The sequence below is a fragment of the Melospiza melodia genome, chromosome Z (genome assembly GCF_035770615.1).
Source record: "Melospiza melodia melodia isolate bMelMel2 chromosome Z, bMelMel2.pri, whole genome shotgun sequence".
Taxonomy (NCBI): Eukaryota; Metazoa; Chordata; class Aves; order Passeriformes; family Passerellidae; genus Melospiza; species Melospiza melodia.
In genome coordinates this window covers 34,028,755-34,049,024 of record NC_086226.1, presented here as the reverse complement: position 1 = coordinate 34,049,024, position 20,270 = coordinate 34,028,755, and the positions used below count along the sequence as shown (strand labels likewise).

The 20,270-nt window shown below is 34.2% G+C and overlaps 1 protein-coding gene across 3 annotated transcripts in view; it reads left to right on the top strand.

Moving 5' to 3' along the window:
* PDE4D (phosphodiesterase 4D) overlaps nt 1-20,270 on the top strand; it is a 540,332-nt gene that overhangs the window by 240,280 nt on the left and 279,782 nt on the right. The gene's annotated exons all lie outside the window — the stretch shown is intronic.

Genomic DNA, 20,270 nt, shown 5'->3' with positions numbered 1-20,270 from the left:
ATTCTATGACAATAAAGTGCATATATGCCTATGTAAACTCACTAGTTCTTACTAAATTAAAAAAAAAATTCTTAGTTTTTCTAGGTCTGGATTGAAGGCACTTGAGACGGTAGTTCATGTTTGGGCCCGGGTGTTTATTATTCCTTATCCGTAAAACAGTCTCACAACCATGAGTTCAGCAGCTTTTCATTAGCAAGGCACAGAATGGCTAACAATCTCTTGTTACAAGGTCTTTTAAGACTAAACTATCCAATTAAAAACTGACACCTGGATTATTTTCCCTTTTAACCCAATAACTGATCCCTGGAAGCCCACAATGCAGACTTTTCTGCCCAATTTCAAAATGCCACCCAAACCCATGAAGCAGAAGCATGAAGAAGAAACTCAGGATGACACCCCGTGCCCTCCATCTTGCTTCTATCCACAGCATACTAAAAGTCCCAAAGCCTAAATTTCTCACCCAAGTGATACACCTACACTACTCTCTGTAATCTATTTCACACATTTGTGGATTCTAGTCTATTCTGGAGTTTAGGAAACTTTCTCCATGAGTGAGGGTCATAGTCATTTGCTCTCCTGGGGGTCAGGACACCCCAGAACAGACAGAAAAATATTCCTGGTGTCCTGGGTTTCCATATTCTACTACTTTCTTGTTTTTCTCACATAAACTTTATTCACACTTTCTAAATCAAATCACTCTTATTGCATAAAGTTTTAGCCAAGGTAATACCTAGCATATTAGAATGTACTCTACTTCATATTTTACAGACTTTAGACTGAGCTATCACACTCCTTTTCTACAAAAATATGTGAACCACTTTACATAAAATATACCATCTTGTATAAGGTAATTCAATCCACATATCCACTCTTGAAATTCTGTTACATTAGAAGGTGCATGCTTGTATGGATGCATAGGTTAGTGGGGCAGAGAAAAAGAATAACCTTTGAGAACACAATGCTCTCTGATATTTTACAGAATGGTTTGTGGTAAGTTAAGAATTCTTCACAATGGAATTAACTACTGACAAATTTATTTACCACAGATAAATAATACTGCTTCTCCACAGCTGAAGAAAGACAGATGAGGAAAAAGTTAATCTTTCCATAAAGAAAGAAATGGCAAAGATGTGTTTTCTCAAATAAGAGTTGTGTTAAAGAGAGCTTGTAGTACTGGGTAGGAAATTGAAAACCACTTCAGAAAGATCAGTGGGCAATCAAAGATTAAATTCTAAGTTTTTGTTGCACAGGGGCAAATAACTGAGCAAGGAAGAGCAGAGCGAAAGAGTGGTAGATTTGGCTGACTAGATTTGGTAGTACAGGAATTTTAATATATAAAAATAACTTTTGCATCTCTCCTTTTCTTTCAAAATGAAATGTGGAAAATACCCAAACAATTTTGATTGAGTCTTTTTTTCTTGCCTCTAACCTGCTTGCCTTCTGAAATTGGAATTTCTTCATCGGTTTTAGTTACTGAAGTACTATTCCTGGACCATACTGTTTTCTGACCTGTTGTTTTTAATGCCATGTCCTGTGTTTGACAGAATTTGGGAGAAATTCTAAAAAAAATTACCAATAGTGAAACAGAGTTCTTGGAGTTCTACTTTTGTTTAGTACTTGCCTCAAAACCTAAAACCATTTTGCTAAAGTGCTATTGAACTCCAGAGTTTTCGTTGTATCTTACTCTAGTTTTATCACACGCAATTATACATGACTGTAAAGGTTTTAAATATTGTACTCTTGTGATATGATATTATCTGTTTTCCAAAATTTTTTTGAAACTATGCAAAAAGTTTCAGTAGGTTTTGCTACAAGTTTTTTTTACTGTGTAACACAAGCCTGTTACCCTCAAGCAGTCTTCTACATGGCTCCTTACTGCATTACTCTGACTGCACTTTGCAAACTTGCTGTTTTCAGTTCCACTTTGCATGAGTATATTACTATTTTATTGGTGGTAAAAGTTTATTGGTTCTTGAACCATCCCATAGGATCTTGCCTGTTTTTTTTTTTTTTTTTTTGCAGTTTGACAGAAAATTTTATGATGCCTCAAATTTGTATTGCAAAGTGAGCCATTCTCTCCATCTGGAGTTTTGAGTCTTCTGAACTTTGACCTTAAAGATTTTATAATATATACACAAAACATTGAAGTTTCCAATGTGTTACAAAATATTCAGAAGTTTATTTCCCTTTTTGTAATAATTCATGTCTTTAGGTGTGTTTGTCATGGGAATAGTCACTACAATTTTTTAGCACAGACTAACAATGAGCTAGCTTTTTCATTCATACATTCTTGAATAGCTTCATCTTCTTTGGGATTTGTAGGTATTACTACATTTTTCCCCTCTTGTGACATTTCTTCTGTATCTCGTGACCTTTTTGGCACTTTATTCTGTTTCATTAAGTACTGCACATGAATTTTTCCACTAGTCATCCAGGAGAACACTGAGCTTAAAATTTGCAACAGTTTGTTCCAACAATAGATAAATTAACATTTAAGTGAGAAAGAGGACTGGGAGAAGGGTCTCATCATCTCTGTCAAGCTACCAGTACTTTAAGGAGCAACTGTTAAGTGGAACCAGCAAATTTTACTCTGCCAGTGGGCAGAGTGCTATCAGACTTCTACTTTGTTTGGAAAAACAATGATACATTTGCAGAAGGCTTATTTCTGTCCTGACCTGGAGGAAATATGCAGGTTTAGAATTGTTGTCTGTCTTCAGGTTCCTTGGGCTGTATATGCACCCTCTGTTGTGGAGGGATGCTGCTAGACTTGTCCTTTCATTCATTCACTCCTAATGTTTGATCTTGGTCACAAGAGAAGCTTGTTAATATTGTCATCTGCTCTCACTGCAGAGTTTTAGGGAATTATTTTGTAAGATTTCCATTACCATCTTTTGTAGCATATTATATTATACTATACATTGTATTCTACTATATTGTACTGTATAGTAAACTTATTAAATCCGTTATTGTTGACTTTCCATCTTCTAAATCTTCAAAAAGCTCTGCTATCTTCTTTGTCATCAAACAGGACATCACAGTTCATGGCTAATGCTTCATATTGGCAGGAGACTTTTCTTCCAGTAGTTGTATATTACCCTCTTAGTAAATGCTCAGCATCTCCTATCTGTTATTTTCAGTGGTTTCCTTTCACTAAACCTTTGCATTCAGTTGTTTAAAAAAGGGCACATACAGAATTAATCAGAAAAATGTAAAATTTACATGCACAGGGTGAAATATAAGACAAGAAGGATATACTGTGTTTCATTTATTTTTATTTTTAATAAAGAAACACTCATGTTAGTGTTATAATGTTTTAATAATGACCTGTTTTCTTCTTAAATTGTATTTTTCTTAGTGATTACATCTCTTTGGTATTCTTCAGTGCCCCAAATTTATCAACACTGATTAAGTATTCTTATTATAACATAGAACTTATCATCAACTAGAAGTTATAATCTCACTGTGACAACTGCTTAACAGGTGTACTCCTGATAGTGGAGTAAAGTTATTGTAGGCTACTAGTAACACACTTTTATTGTTCAAATAAACTTGGAATATTTTAAGGTGTCATAAAATATAAAAACGAATGGCATATAATTAAATGTTTATGGACAACTGCAGCTGAGATGTCCAGGAATTTTCATTGTGTTCCTTGATACACTAATGTATTTCTGGGATAGTCTCTTAGTAACTTTGTGATTATTAAAAAAACCCAACTAATAATTGTGTATAAAGTGATTGAACATGTGAACTATGGATTTTGAATATATATGTGGGGTTTTTGTGGTTTATACTTTATCGGGCTTCTGTCATAAATCTGCATCTGCTGAACCTGACAATCTCCAGAATAAGTTAGATTGTCCTAGATAATGAATCTCTGCAAAGTGTTTTAAGAACATCTGTCTATAGAATAGAGCAGCTAATAACTTTTATTTAAAATAAATGCTGTAATTTTATCTTCATTTGAAAAAATTGTATCTTTCCATATTAAAGAAATATGCATTTCTGATGTGCATTTTAATGCTGTAAGAGTCTTCCTGATGTATGCAAATAATTGCTTTGTTTGACTCTTACTATAAACATAATTTTGTGTTACACAAGACACATACAATTACAGATAGTATTTATTATTTTCTTTTGGGGATGCGGTGCTTTACTGAATGAAGGATCAGACAGGTTACCTGTTGTATTTCCAGTTATAATACAAAACTGTAAGAACCTTTAAAATCTGCTTCAGGTTCATAAGCACAGTCATAAGCAATAAACTATAAATAATTTTTAAAAATTTGCCTCTTGGACCTCATCATTATTATGCACATTTGCATGATAGAGATTAAATTCTCCAAAGGTGTTAATTACAATCGTAGCATGTGGTACATTACAGAATCAAAAAAAATAATAATGACTTGTGTAAATGCATGCTGTCATGGGAAATAGAATAGACCACATACTTAAATGTAGAAATCCAGTCAGGTCACTAAAAACGTTCATTACAATCCCTATGAAATGATCATACAATGAAATTTATTCCCCACATAAAAAAAAAATTTCCCATAGAAGAAATATTTAAAACTTCTAAACAGCAGCATGTTTCACTCATTTCCAAGAGTCTGTGAGAACTGTTAGCTGTGCCAGCTACAAGACGGCCATATTAAGAATCATTGTATACTTCAACATTTCTCACATTTTGTAGATAATAAGTGCTGTCTGGTGCTTCTGTGTGGTTCTTCTGTGAGTGTGTTAAGGATGGCGTCATGCCCTTCACTTGTAAGAAAAAGTTACCAAATGTTTTGTTGATGTAACAAATTCCAGCCATAGATGTGACTGTGTTTTAACAAGATTCGATGGCAAGGTACACTCAACTATTTACAGCAGAGAGGGCAGAGGCAGACAAAGCTGTCAGGGAAGTCCATTCCTTGAGCCATGAGTTCCTGACAGGGCCCCCTTGCTTTCTAAACTTCTCAGAGAGGAGTTTAGGTGGGGTCGGATCCAATCCTAGCAGCACAGACTTGGTTTATGGACAGTGGTTTATGTCCGGAGGATTGTATGTACACCATCGATCCTTTGTGTCTCCCAGCTGACATGTCCAAGTTTAACAAGCAGTTGCATTTAAAAGCCATATTAATCTCTTACTGAGAATGTGCTGCTGCAAGGAATCGCTCACCCCTGAGGCGTAACGTGGGCAGGCGTTCCTGGGCAGGAGGAGATCCTGGTGTGCAGCCCAGAGCTCTCACTGTTCATGGCGTGCAGCAAGCTGCGTGGATCACTGCTCCAAACAGCCCTTGGCTGCAGGTTCCTTCCGTGCCCCAAGGCCCAGAGTGAGCTGGGTGCAGCCACCACAGCCCCCACTGGTGACTGTGGCTTCAGCTGGGGCTGCTGCTGGGGGAGCACTGCCACAGCTCTGGCTGTGTTTGTCTGCAGTGCCTGTGCAAGGTGTATGTCCATGTCTATGTACATATCTATGTCTGTGTCTAATCAGAGAAGGACTTGTTGCAGCCAGAGCCACACAACAGTTGGTGCTATCTGGTGACACTAGTATAGCATAACACCTGTGAGAATTTCAAACTTTTGGCCTTTCATCAACAATAACTTGCCAGGAGAAACAATATGTGTAGTGGGGAGGGGAGTGGACTAAGAGAAAATTACATCCCATAATGTGACTGCTGCAAGCAATTTGAAAAGTAACTAGCACAGAACCATGTTGAGTTTAAGACTGGACTGAATCTTTCCATGTGTAAACGTCATCTCAATGGAAAAATACAGATTTCAGATAGAGCTTGTGAGGAATTTTATCATAAAATATTGCAAATACTAACTTATTGTAACTGAAATATTTAATTTGAAGTATTTCAGAATTTCTCATCCACCTGATCTCCAAGAAACTGCTGAGAGTAAGGAATATTTTGTTTCAACATCTCGTCTTTTAGTAAATTCACTGTATACTCAGTGGTCATATCAGCCAATTATTCTCTAATTTTCTCTTTTGCATTATCAAAATATCTTTCTGACCTCTTTTGTGGAGTTTTGCTCCAGTCTGGAAGTGTTCCCTTGGAACACTATCATATGCACTGCTGTCTCTTCATAATAATAGTGTTCTGATACCCATTATTCCAAATAAGAAGGTCAGCATCATATCAACCATGATTTCAGAAGCATGATATCCAATGTTGCATTACATGGAAGTCCTTCTGTGAGAAAAAAAAAGTAAATATTTTTTGTTATTTCTTTGGTAATAATATTTTAAATTGATTTTGTTCAGACAATTGTTCAAACATTTTATGACTTGTGTGAGAATCTTGTAATTTGGCTTGTAAAGTAACAACTCTGAGTGAATGCACTTCCTAAGAATACACATTGTCAGTATTTTTATTAAAAAAATGTGTAACACAAAAAATTGAAAGTGTGTCTCCACAATTACAAATTTTCTCTACAGAATCTTTGTCAAGATTGTTTTTTGAAAAATTGTTGTTACTCCCTTTTTCTCCTTTGTTCAAATGATCTGCCATGACATTGTCCTGCTCTTCACATAAGAGTTGTGGGTTTTTTAAATTATAATACTTTCCAGAGGATGACAGTCTCTTCTACTTTCAGAGATTATATTACAAGGTAGAGGTTGGACTCTGTGCTGATGAATTTAAAGTATATGCCTTATGAATCTTTGTAAATAGATCAATAAAAGTATATTTTTTTAATCAATTCTGTTTCAAAGTGTGAAACAGGAATAGCTTAACCTTAATGTCCAATGAATTGTTAAGAGATGTGACTATTTGATCATTAATTACTAATTTGTACATTAAACTAGATTCTGAAGAGACAGCATCAGAAAGGGTTTTCACAACCCTTTCAGACTGTGGAGCATCTATTGCAAATCTTGTGGGTATACTGGGTAGGAATAGTTCTGTTTCTGTTGTGAGGCCTTTTTTTCACATGAGGTGGGGGAATAAAGATAAAATAAAAATAAAAGTAAAAATAAAAGCTTATTCCAAGGAAGGAAACCTCTGTCTTTCTTTCTCCATGTATTCTCATCTATATAATTCTCCAGACTATGTGCTTCATTTAATTAAAAAACTGCTCTAGACATGCCTTGCAAAAGCAAAAATGTTTTGTGTGTTTGTGTCTTTGCTACAAGCTGCTAGTTGCGTGTCCAAAGGGCAAAGATCAATTAAAAATAAACAAAACAAATTTATTAATATTTAAAAGCCATATAAAAATGTTATCAATTATTTGTATGCACATGATGAAACATCATTGTTAAAATGGCATGGGCAGGTAAAAACCTTGGCCTTTAAAAGTTGCTTGGTAATGTTTTTTTCATATAATCTTGTGCTATGCACTTAAGCTGTTCAATAGCAGTTGTTTCCATCCACACCCTTTCTGTAACAGAACATTGTGCTTTAGTTGTCACAGAAAGAGTTATAAAGAAGACAAAAAATAATTACTTTGAAGTGGAAATCACCTAATATTGTAAAGTCATTTCTTTACAACCAATAGTGCATCATATATTATTTCATGAAAGAACTGAAGTTTAGAAAACTTGGTTGGAAAGTTCAGAAAGCCTCAGAAAAGAATATCAGAAAAGAATATGGCGTTTCCGGAATTTAGTGTACATAATGTGAAAGAAACTCTTCAATAGAAAGATGATATAGTTACTAATGGATACAGTCTTCATTTGTAAAACAAAATTGTTACACAAAATGTAATTTAATCCTCTTAAGGATGTTTAAGCCTTGGAGTAGGCTTAGCTCTTTATATAGATTCTGCAAAGGTAACTAATACTTTTGCGTACCTAATTCCATTCATATAATAACTTAAAGAGAAGCTTACTGTTTAAGTGTGACTTTTGCAAAGTAGTCTGCTTAAATATATTATCTTTTGCAGATGGTAAAATAAGGGCTTCAGGAGGAACAGAAGTCTTAGATAAGGAATTCAAGATGAGCAACTGGAAGTATAAAGTTAGCTGGTTTTAGGCCATTTGAGTACAGATGAAGTAGCCTGGGTGAGAGTATGACACAAAGCTCTACCACTGAGCAGCAGAGCCTTGTCAGCAGTGTTAAGATTTGAGGCTTAGGAAGGCTGGAGAAAAACGAGAATTGTAATGCTTGGGTGTATATGAAAGTCATTTGATTGAAGGCCAGTAAAATTGTGTGACTCACTTTTGACTTCCAGAGGACTAATCACACCTCAGTATGTTGACAAACAGGTTGCAGTGCAGGCCACCTACAGTAGTATCAATGACCATCTAATTTCAGACTATTTTAATTCCTGTGAATTCCTTAAACACAATTATTATTTACCTATTACAATCCAGTCTAATGAGTGAGAAATTATGACTCTCTGTAGCAAGGCCCTGTTCTGTGTGCTGTAACAACTACTAATTTATCAGTAGTTCTCTAGAAATCTTAATTGCTTTCATATTCATCCTGACATAGTTACATGATTGCATGTCATATGATGGATTTTGGTATTAATTTGAAGGTATTTTACCTTTTCAGGAGTTTTTTGCCCTTGAAATGATGGTGTTTGCATAGCATTACATTTTCATGCAATGACAGATAAAAATAATGAGTATCATGTATCGACTAAAATGTGATATGGCTCAAAATTAATTTAAATTGTTTAAAAAATAAAAATATTATAAAAAATTCTGGATAATAATTTCCTGCTTGTAACTACAAGAGGAAAAGTCCAGCTTTTCTATAAAAAGACTTACAATATTGCTTATGCTGGTAAATTACAGATAATTTTTCAGGGTAAAATCTTTGAGTGAGGGAGCATTTTAATGCTTCCTAATTAATTTATTAATAGAGATGCATTAATTTATTTCAATAGAGTGAAATAAATTATAATAACTAATTTATTTCAATAGAATATTAAATTGTAACACCTAATCATTAATTATTAATAATGTTGTGAGAATGAGTCAAAATATTCTGGGATTTTTTAGCTGTGCCATCAGTTGCTATGCTTTTGAGTCAACAAAGTTGTTTATAATATATTGTTCTAATTTCTAAATACTTGACATAAAACATTATAATATTTATCTCAGGAATGTTTTGGAAAATATTGGAAAAATACTGAGACGTATGAAATGCTGGCATTGCCTACAGGTTAAGAAAATGTTCAATTTTCATCTTTTGAATAGGAAATCCTCAATTATAGTATTTTACGGTGTCAGCATTCCAGGTATTGTAGTAATCTAAGAAAACAGTTTTGAACTTTTTAACTCTAGCAGAAATTAAAGCAATAAAAACCAGGGGTTCTTGACATATAATTGTCAGAGTGCCCATTGACCTGTAGGAAAAAAATCTGAAACATTAATGTAGTTGAGCGTAACAAGTGCATCCAAACAAATTTATCTTGGTCATCATCAGACTTAGCAGTTCATGTGCCACACTACCCTTGTTTATGCAGTCCAAAGCTCAGTTGTGTCTGATTCACAGGAAAAGCAGGCAATGCAGAAGTTTACCTGCTTTGATAAGGCACAGACACCCTCTGCAGTGGAGAAAATGTCAAACATGGGTTTACAAAGTAGTGGCTCTTTCTTAAATACAGTATGTATGTTCCCTTTTTTGCATTACAGTTTCCAATGTCTTCAAAAGGTATTGAAGAAAAGGGCAGCCCCTCAGTATGAGCCTCTTTTTCTGTTTGGAAATTACATTTGTTCTGCTCACCCAAAGTATTACTGGTCTGATGGGAAAGATGGTTGTGATCACTGTTAATGAGCATGTCTGTCATTATGTGTGCTGTACACAAAGGGCAAATTATGGCTGCTTGGACAAACACGTTTAGCATTTTTAACACTTGAGAGCCTCTCTTCATATCTTTATAACCTTTCCTGTAGGTACTTAGTGAGTGTAGGTTTGTCTTTTAGTTAAATTTTTAATGGAAAAAATTATGTCATTTTATGTTGTCTTCTTCATTACTTTTCTATATGCTTGACTGTATCTGTACTTCCATATTTATATGAGAAGAGATTTACGGGGAGTTGAATGAATTTTCTAATGTTGGGATGCTGGAGCCATATAGTATCTAAGTACATTAGACATCTATCAATATATTAAAGATGGGTGAACATGCAACACTGGAGAAATTACACTTTATTTTTTTTTTTTTTTTTTTTTTTAAATTTGTGGGATTGTATTTTCCAGGCATTCAGCTGGTTATTGAGCAAGAATGTTTAAATGTTTCATTTTCAATATAATTTCTTTTACTTCAAAATAATCTACACCATTTGGGATTAAAAAAGATGGATCTTTTCCAGCAAAGTTCTCTTGGCTGATCTTGGCATATTTCTATAATGGTTACCTATTAGGGATTTTAGTACAAATGCTATAGTGACTTGTTTAAGTCTAAAAATCTTTTTTTTGTTTAAGTTTGGCATTTTAAAGAGACAGGATTCTATTTTTTCAGCTAAACTAAAGATCTGAATTAAAAAAAAAAAAAACCACCTTCAGAAAATATGCAAATTAATTACTAAGTAATTAAATGTGGAAATTTAAAGTCCAAATATCTTTCTGTATCCTCTGGGGGTTTGATTAATTTTAATTTTCCATTCTACTTCTTGTTTGTGTGTATTTCCATACTCACAACTGCAGTAATTAATCCAGTTTTTATTCATGGTTTTGCTTTCCATGAAATGTCTGTCATATAGGTGGTGACTCACTCTGTCAATAAGGGTTAAAACCCTATGGCAGAATAAACTATTTCTTTGCATTCTGATGGCTCTTGTATATTGTAAGGGTTGTAACCTTCGTGAGATCTTCATCTGTGCTACTTCTGCACCTGTAGGCCTGTAAGACCCTTGAATTTTGCAGAACATTCGCTGAAATTGTGTAAAGAAAGTATTATTTTTATGCAGCTCTGAGAAAAAACAGAAATTGGAGAGGAAGGTAAAAGAAAAGATTCCTATTCTAATAGTAATTATACTGACATTAGAAGCACAAAATATTTTTTTTCCAGGGCAAATGGAGACTATTTGTGTGGTAGCAAAAACATCTTTATTAATTATAAAATTCAAGCTGGAGCAATGCAAATATTACAGTCCTACTGTAATAATCGCTAATAATAACTGCAGAGATTGTTCCAGAGGTTAAAAAAAAAAAAAAGAAAAAGAATGAATTAAAAATCCATTTTAAAAGAAAAATAATTTATACATAGCAAATTTGAATTAGCTATTGGAAACTGAATTTAGTTGAAATTGTCCTTGCTGCTTCACTCTGTGGAAAAGAAAAATAGAAAATAAATGTCATGCTGACCATTTTCTTACTGTGAAAAATGTGGAGGGAGTGGTGGGTAAAATATTATGATAGCTTTGCTAAAAGAAATCAAGTTAAATAAATTTTGCCAGGACTGTTGTTTTGTAAATAACCTTTGTTCAAAACCTAAGACCAACAGAAATGTAAATATTCCTTTTAAATGTAGTTTACATTTCTTTATATCTTAAATAAAATATGTTTGAGCATTTATTGCTGCCAATTCAGAAAGACAGGCATGCAATCATAAAATGAACATTATTAAAAATAAAAAGAGTCAAATCAGGAATGAAAGACAATGGAAAACATATCAGTTCAAGACATAAAAGGAAAGACAGAAAGTACAAACCATCTATTTACGTCTCAAAGACTAATGAAATGAAACTGTTTGTTGAGTTTGTTGAAGTCTTAACCTGAGACTATTTTTGTATACATTAAAGTTGCATGAGTACATTGTAAAGCTTCAAATTTTTTGTTTGTTTATAATAATAAGCCATCCATTTAGAAATTGATAAACAGTTATAAAACCAACATAGTTCGGAAAACAAAATCTATTGTTGTTTTTGACCAGCTTAGATGTCCAATGTAGAAGTTCTGTTTTATTTATGTGGGAGGATGAATGTATTGAAGTAACAGAAACATGGCAAAATAATTGATCTCCTTGCAAACTGATTTTTCTCATCACTGAATGAAGCATAAACATTGGAGCTGTGAGGAGACTTTATTCTCTGAACTGCACTGCTTTTGGTAGTTGGAGGCCACGGGTTCCACGGGAGGACCAGGTCTGAACACGCAGGGAAAGGGTGTGGATGGTGTGTTGTCAGAAGCAGTCTCCTGGCTGTTTAATGCACTCGGGTTAGAGATCACTTTGCAGTGGAGTGTTGCTGCCCAGAGGGTTGGTACCTTGTCCATGGCTCTGAGCATGTCTTCTTCCACAGCTGAGACCAGAATTATAGCTGCTTGAGGAATAAATTGTCTCCTGGACTCGCTGTTATCTTATAACCCATATATTTATAATTTATGCTACATTTATATCATAGATATATTTACAGAGAGGCAGTAGAAACTCTGCTTGTTTATTTTTAATAGAATTTTATTCATTATTACATGCAAGTAGTTATGTATTGTATGTCACTACAGAAATACACATTTCAGATATGTCAGAAGTCTACCTCCTCTCTGTTTTCTAATCCACCTGAATCAAAAGAGAAGTTCAGAACTGGCGAAGTTATGTGGCTATCGTACAATTATGGAATGTCTTGCATTGGAAGGGACTCTAAAGATCATCTAATTCCCATCCCCCTGCCACCATGGGCAGGGACACCTTCCATTGGACCACATTGCTCAGAGTCCATCCAACCTGGCCTTGAACACCAGCAGGAGTGGGACAGCCACAGCTTCTCTGGGCAGCCTGCTCCGGTGCCTCACCACCTTCACAGCGAAGAATTTCTTCCTAATACTGATCTAAACTTACACTCTTTCAGTTTGAAGCCATTGCCCCTTGCCCTCTCACTACATGCCAATGTAAAATGTCTCTCTCCACCTTCCTTGTAAGCTCCCTGCAGGAACTAGAAGGCTGCAATTAGGTCACCTCTAGGCCTTCTCTTTTTCAGTCTGTACAAACCCAATTCTCTCAGCCTTTCCTTATAGTAGAGGTGATCCACTCCCCTCATCTATCCTTGTGGCCCTTCTCTGGACTATCATTTGATCTTAATATTTTAGTAGTAGGTGCTTACTAAGGGACTTTCTCCAAGGTGTGGCTATGTGGATTATACAGACAGACAGTGTTTCAGAAAAAGGATGTCCTCTAACATTGCTAAAAGGGATGGAATATAGGAGAAAAAAAAAGACAGAAAAGGATTGGAACACATGAAGTGGAAGAAGCAAATGCTTATATTTAAACTACATGATAATTATGAGTTCTAGCACCTTTGGAACAAAGACCAGCATGCTGCATAGCCATTACTTTCCTGTGTTGCTTGGAAACTGAAGTGAAATAACCCTTTTCATTTGCAGCTTGCCCTAGCTCTCCCCTGCTGAAGTGTTTGATACCTCAGAACAGAATATGTACTGAGCAGAACACAATATTGGTAAACCCATTAACTATGTGGGGGTTTTTAAAGTGTGATTAGTTCTACATTGCAGTAGAATACCAAAAAAAAAAAAGAAGTAGATTTTCAGGTAATATAAAACTATTTCAATTCTGTTAATAAGCAGTGTGTTTTCAATGAAAAATAGAACTAACTCCTACAATCATAATATCAATATCCTGTCTGGAAAACTGGTAGGTTTTGTTTTTAGCAAACTTTGGCATATTATGCCAGTTGCTAAAGTAAGAAGTAACAGTCTTGGACTGGTAACCCTTCCGTATCTATAATTTAAAATATTTATTTAAAACAGTAGAATTAATAGTCTCAATGAAAGACAAGTGAATCCTATAGAGCTTAATTAAAATCAGCTAATTTTTGTGCCAAGTATATCCTCCCCTCCCCGCATCACCTCCCAAAAGGAAAAAAAAGAAAAAAAAGGAAAAAAAAGAAGTACTTTTGTGGCACAAATAATAAACCCAAACTTTTTGTTACTGGTCAAGCTATTTTCAAAGACTAGGTCTTTCTGCTTAAAAAGCTGTATAATGGAAGCTAATGTTGTCTGATAATGTGCAGTTTCTAAGAAAAGTTTTATTTTTGTAGTCAAAGACTCTTTGAAATACTTTTCTGGACAAAAAGAAGAATTTTCCATAAGTGTTATTTTTCAGTCCAGCAAAGACTGTAGAAGAGAATACAGGGCTGGCTTAAGGTCTAGGTCCCTGCATACCTTTCTAAATAGCCAAAAAATAATTGCATTGATCAAGCCTAATTCCAAGTATTAAAGGCCAGTATTAGTATTTCTAAAGTTGTGTAAATTCTGTCATATATTGGAATGAAGTATATTGTGCAACACCTAAAAGTTATTAACATACCTTCAGTTCATCAGAGCTTGTTTCAGATTTTGTAGTTTTACTCAGGTAGATAATGGGCTTTTTCTAGCCCACTCCTTCATTCCTTTTGAAAACAACTCAGTGTTTATGTGTGTAACATTTGATGTATAACCTGACAAATGATTGAGAGATAAGAAAAATGTTCAAAAAAGTTAAAGGAAGAGCAGGAAACCAAAACCAATTTTTCTTCTATTAGAGTTCACTAAAAAATAATTTAAGCTATGTTTTGCAGGAGAACTTTTGATTGCAAGTGATGAATTTAATGCTTGCTTCAGACAAGAGACCAATGACTGCTCAAAAAAAAAAAAGTAAAATTAGTAAGTCTATGTGTCCAGATGTTTTTCATTCAGTATTTCCAAAATTATTCAAATACATAAAACTATTACTTCCATCTATCTGTGAAATCAGTGTTATTGTCTAAAGATCAGATGGTGGCAAACATGATGCTGTTTGTTTAATAGAATTGTTTTTGGAGAGAGAAAGAAGATTTCTTTTGGGAGAATCCAGAGCATTTCTAGCAAGCATGCCTTAATTATTTACTGAACAAACTCCAGAAACCTTTTGGAATAAAAAACACCCTTTTAGTGCAGTGGGCTTTCATAGAAGATGAACCTCTTTCAAACTAGTTAGAGGGTGTGGTGGGTTTGGGGTTTTTTTATGGAGGAGAAGGGGATATATTGAGTTTTATGCTCTTGTTTCTTTGGAGTTTCCTTTGGTTTTTTTTTTCCTTTTTATTTTTAATGGATTTTTTTAATGAGTTAGCAAATGTAAGTAACATGATCCAGTTCTTTTTTTATATATGGATTTCAAAATAGCTTTTTTAATTATACCCTTTAAGAGCTCCTAGAGTCAAGGCTATCAAGCAATAGGGATTCCATGCAAAGAAACATTTGAAGAAAGCTCACTGGCAATCAATACAAGAATACAAGAGGGAAAAAAACAACTTTAGCTATGCATAGCTAACAACGGATCTTAAATAACACTCCTGGGTTCTAACAATCATTGTGGGTAGTTGTCTGAAAATATCTACTTGGTGCTAAGCAGGAGTCTTAAAAGATTATGAGATTGTTAGGAGTTATTCAAAAAGAAATAGTGAAAAAAAGCAAAGATTGATCAGACAGACTAAGGTACCTCTATTTGAAAAGAGCTTAGTTTCTATAAAAATATACAGAGATGTCAGTTGATGAGTAAATCAGAAAAAGTCACTTGCTATCTCTCATGTAAGATTCAGGTCAGTTAGTACTGATCAGGCATCATGTTTCAAATAAATTATTTATTTCAGTATAATAAAGGTATTTATGTGAGTTTCCAAGTATATGTATGATCAAATATGTTTAGGTAAAATCCAAGGATGAAAGCCTGTTGAGAGCTATTCAACACAATGATAATGTGTATTTAACCACAACTTCATCTTTCCATATTCTGATGGGAAATATTGCGAGAAATGCCATTCTGTTTTGAAGTTCTGTTTTCACATTTTCTACAAGCACCTGATAGTAGCCTCTGTCAGAGTCAAAACCAGCTAGGTTAATTTATACTCCAGCCCTGTGAGGTTGTGTTTGTGTATGCTTGTGACTGGAGAGTTTGTATGCCTGTATCCAATCAGTGCTACCTGCAGAGTTCCCAAATAGAAAAGATATTTTTAGAACCGTTAATATGAATTCAGTGGTATCATGTACGACTGAAATTACTCCCCAATACATAAGTGTGAAAATTGACAGTATCAAGGGCAGGAAATTCTTCTTTTCAGTAATTAATAACAGTCCTGCAAAGACTTCTCTTGCTCACCTGAGCTGGCTGTCATTTTCATATATCCTGAATATTGTTTACCTACCTGCTAGACAGTATTTCATCAGCCTCAAATTCTGTTGAATTACTATCATTGCTCATCCCATGGGAACACCCTAATTCATCTTTTGAAAGATTTTACATTCGCTTTCAGTGTTAGTAACATCGTATCTCAACATTCTTTGTTACTTACAATAACACTGGCCAAACTGAGATCAGAAAAAGGAGAACAAAAGGTGCCCGTAGTAACCTGGATAATCACTAGCACACCTTAACCAAGAACTTAAACAGCTTGATAACTTTTGCTTTAAACACTTGACTCTTTGATAACTTCGTTGATGTCATTTATTACTTTGACTTGGATTAATTTCTATCCTAAAAGAGTATATATAAGTTTCTTTGTATTTAAGACCAAGAACTTAGTACAGGTATGAGTTGGGGCTGGGTGGGACTATGCAGCACTGGTAAGGGTTACTGGCAGAGATTTGGGAATATCTTAGTGTTATTTTATTGCTCAAACTAGCCTTTTTTGGTATTGCAGAACATAAATGAAAATACCATGCTGTGCCTCTTGCCTTGGATTTATTTTGCCATTAAATAATTACAAAGCAGAAGATGTTCAGTATTTTTAGGATATGGGCATATTATGTTACATTTGTTTGAAGTTTGTTGTTGTTGAATAGTCAGGATAAGAATATTTAGGAAGGAATAGGTTCAGATGTGCACTGTGATGTCTTTTTTCCTTTTTCTTGTGGGATAATGTAAAATCCACTGTTGTTGCCCATGGTGCTTTAACTTGGCATGTGTGTGACATGCATCAGAAATGTGTAAGACAAAAAAGTGACTCTTTTATTCAAAAGAACAGCAAACAGGCAGTGGCCTGCTGTCAGGTAAAAATAATTTCCCAGAAATTTCACAATATTTAAGCAGATTAAAGATGAGTAGATGTTTTTGCGATCATTGATTGTTTGTTTATTATATTTATTTTGTTGAAAAGCTATCATGATTTTGTTGAAAAGCTATCATGTTTTCTCACTTTAGAGGACATCTTGGGATAGTGTTATAATACAACATTTAATCTATTGCAGAAGGCATAAAATATGGTTAAAATTTTACTTTAAAAAACAATTGACTTCACTGACTTTCTACCTGCTTTCCTCTGGAAATATGTCAGAGGTTTTGTGTGTTCATGTAGTTATAAATACCCTTTGTTAAATGATATAATTTTATCAATGATATTCCTTCTTATCTGATGGTTTTTGTGCATATTTGGCATTTTTTTGTAGCAAATTAACACCCTTCACTTGACAGTCTATAGCTTGATTAGAGTATGGGCTAAATATATCAAGTAGAAAAATTAAAACAGAGCTTGAAATCTAGCTGACTTATGGATTCATGGAGCTGTATCTTTATATGTATATAAAAAGCTTATGTTTAGTGCAAGTCATTTTTAAGATAAAGTAACACAAAACAGCAACGGCTGATGCATACCCTCTTTAATCTATATTGGTTATGTCAAATAGGATTTTCTGGATTGAAAGATCCTGAAAAATTTATTGGCAGGTCAGAATATCTGAATTAACAATTGATTAAAAAATTAACAATTGATGAGCTGTTATGACTTCAGCTCTTGTTATAGTGTGAATTTACAGTATATTCCCTGTTTTCCATATGTTTGTCATTGAGGCCTCATGTTCCAGTTTTCTATTGTCTCTTTTGCTCATAATCAAACAAGGCTATACGTAAGTATTTAGCCACAAACTGTTGTGCTCTGTGCAGGATTTCGGAAGTCAGTCTGTGTTTGCTGTTTGGTCCTCTCTGCTGTCTGGCTCCCTCTGACAGAAGCTGCTTGCACAGACACTCTACACCAGTTTTAGGGAGAAGAATGTGATAAGGATTACCCTCGCTCGCTCATTTTTACTCTGCTGAGAAATGTGTTTGAACAGAGCAGATTTGCAGTTTTTTTGTAAGTTTGCTGAGTCCTAAGTAAGAATGCAAGAATGGGAAATTCTAATGAGAACTGCAGGAAGATGAGAATTGCAGTGATTCTCATTGCACTTCAGACGGCAGCCCTGAAGCCTTCCCAAGTTATATCATGTCACTTGTTAAGAGTGTGTTTCCAGCAGTAAAGCAGAAGGAAAGAAAGGAGAAAGAAGGAAAAAGTGGTGTGAGGGGGAGGCTGTTTTCTCTTTTTTAAAATTGAAATTGTCATAGAAGTATAATCCTTGGTAAAAAGATCTTTGTTGGACAAGCCCAGGTATTGTGTGTTTTAAAAATCATCACTCACACTGAGTGCAGAGCCTTGGTTAATGTGAGAACTGAGTCTTCTACTAAGATAAAAAAAAGCCATATTGCATAGTGTCTTATCTATTGCATAGTAAAAATGAGCATATGAGCAAACACCACAGAGCAATAAACCAGTAAAAACTTGTAACCCCAGGAAGACTTGTCAGCGTTTCAGTTTTATAGTTACTATGCTGCTTCTACTTTCCTGGCCTGAACCCTAGCATTGCTAGATCTTCAGTTTATACATTCTGTCTTGCCAGATGCTTTGAAATATAACATCCTAAAGCTTAGCCTAGAGTTCTGTGATTGAGTTTGGAAGCATATGGCAAAGCTCAATTTGTCTTTGGACTACCAGTGTAAGTAGTTCACAATATGAAGTTGTCAAATTTATCAGGAAAGAAGCAAAAATAGCTGCTTCAGAGGGTGCAAGTCACTAATAGTAATACAAGTATGTTTTCTGCTAATTATTTTGGGACTGTAAAGGACCAGTATAGTGACTTCAGAGACTAAAAGAATTCATTCATAAAGGATGTTAGGTTGACCAATGTTGGGGTATGCTGGTGGTAGTATTACAATGCATTAATAATAGTATTAGAGCACAGTGTTAGAAACAGTGTAAGACTCTGATATAGTAACACCAATGAGAGAGTGAAAAAGTAATCCATTGCTTTTATACAATTAGAATTAGGTAGATAATTAGGTAGGTGATCATGATAAATTTCTCATTTTGCATAGAGCCCAGTTACCTGGGCTTGCCTACCTCCTCAAAGCAGATTTACCTATGAAGCTGTTTCATGTGGCTTTCTAAGAGCCCTGCAGCAAAAAGAAAAGAAAATACTATATAGAAGTAATTTCAGATTTTCTTAACAGCAATATTCCACCACTATGTTAGAAAAAGTGAGTCATGAAACAATGTAGATTATAATTACAATCTTTAAAGAAAGTTTAATTGTGACTTGGATTTCTTTTCATAAGGTAATTAGTCCCTATTATTTGCAGAACAAAGACTTGAAACAAATCCATTATTGTGTATATATATTTTAGTCTATTATTGTCATTAAAGTAATTATTCTGCTATAATAGTGGATGAAAGATAATTTGCCTTGCTAATTTGCGATATTCATTGAACTACTTGTTGTCTTGAATATACTAAAAACCAGCTCATACAGAAAAGCTAAAACTGGAATAAAGCAATTTCCTGTTGGTCTAGGCAGTAATTTAGGGCAGAATTTGAGGCAGAGTGTTTATATGTAGCAAACATACCATAAGGTATGAAACCCACACTGTGAGTTTTCTTCTTCCTACCATCCCTTGTTCTTTTGCTATAGGACACGACTTTTGACAGAAGCACATATATGGATAAGATTTATAAGTAAAGTACTTTTTATAAACATTTCAAACTTTTGGTGGTTTTGTATTTCATAGTTGAAAAACAGTAAGAGAACAACACTTCCTGTATATAACAGACAGATTGTATTTGCTTTTTCCTGAGAATGGAAATAACTATCATTAGTAAGCAAAGTAATAAAAGTAATTGATTTGCTCTTTTCAAATTTGAGACTGATTTTCAGCTGTTACACAAATACCAGAAGTGCTACTCTAGAAATGCTAAAATGGCCACAGAGAAATTCTAGGAAAAAAAAAATTGCAGATGAAGATGAATGAAGTATACAACTGATGCTTAAAGTAGTTTAAAGAACATACATGAGCTGAAAAATAATCAGTTTTTTTTAAATGGAGTTTAAAGAAAATATGCATGATTTATAATAATTTCATATTGCTTTAAAATTTTTAATTTTTTTAAACAAGTAATGTTTTTTTAGTCATTTAAGATTAGTATTAAAAAGATGTCAAAAAAAGAGAAGGTCTTTGACAAGCATATGAAGTTTTGTAAAATAGGCATTTAAAATTGTACAATAGTTTACCAATATATTTAGATTAATTTTTCTCTATTAAATGTAAATTAA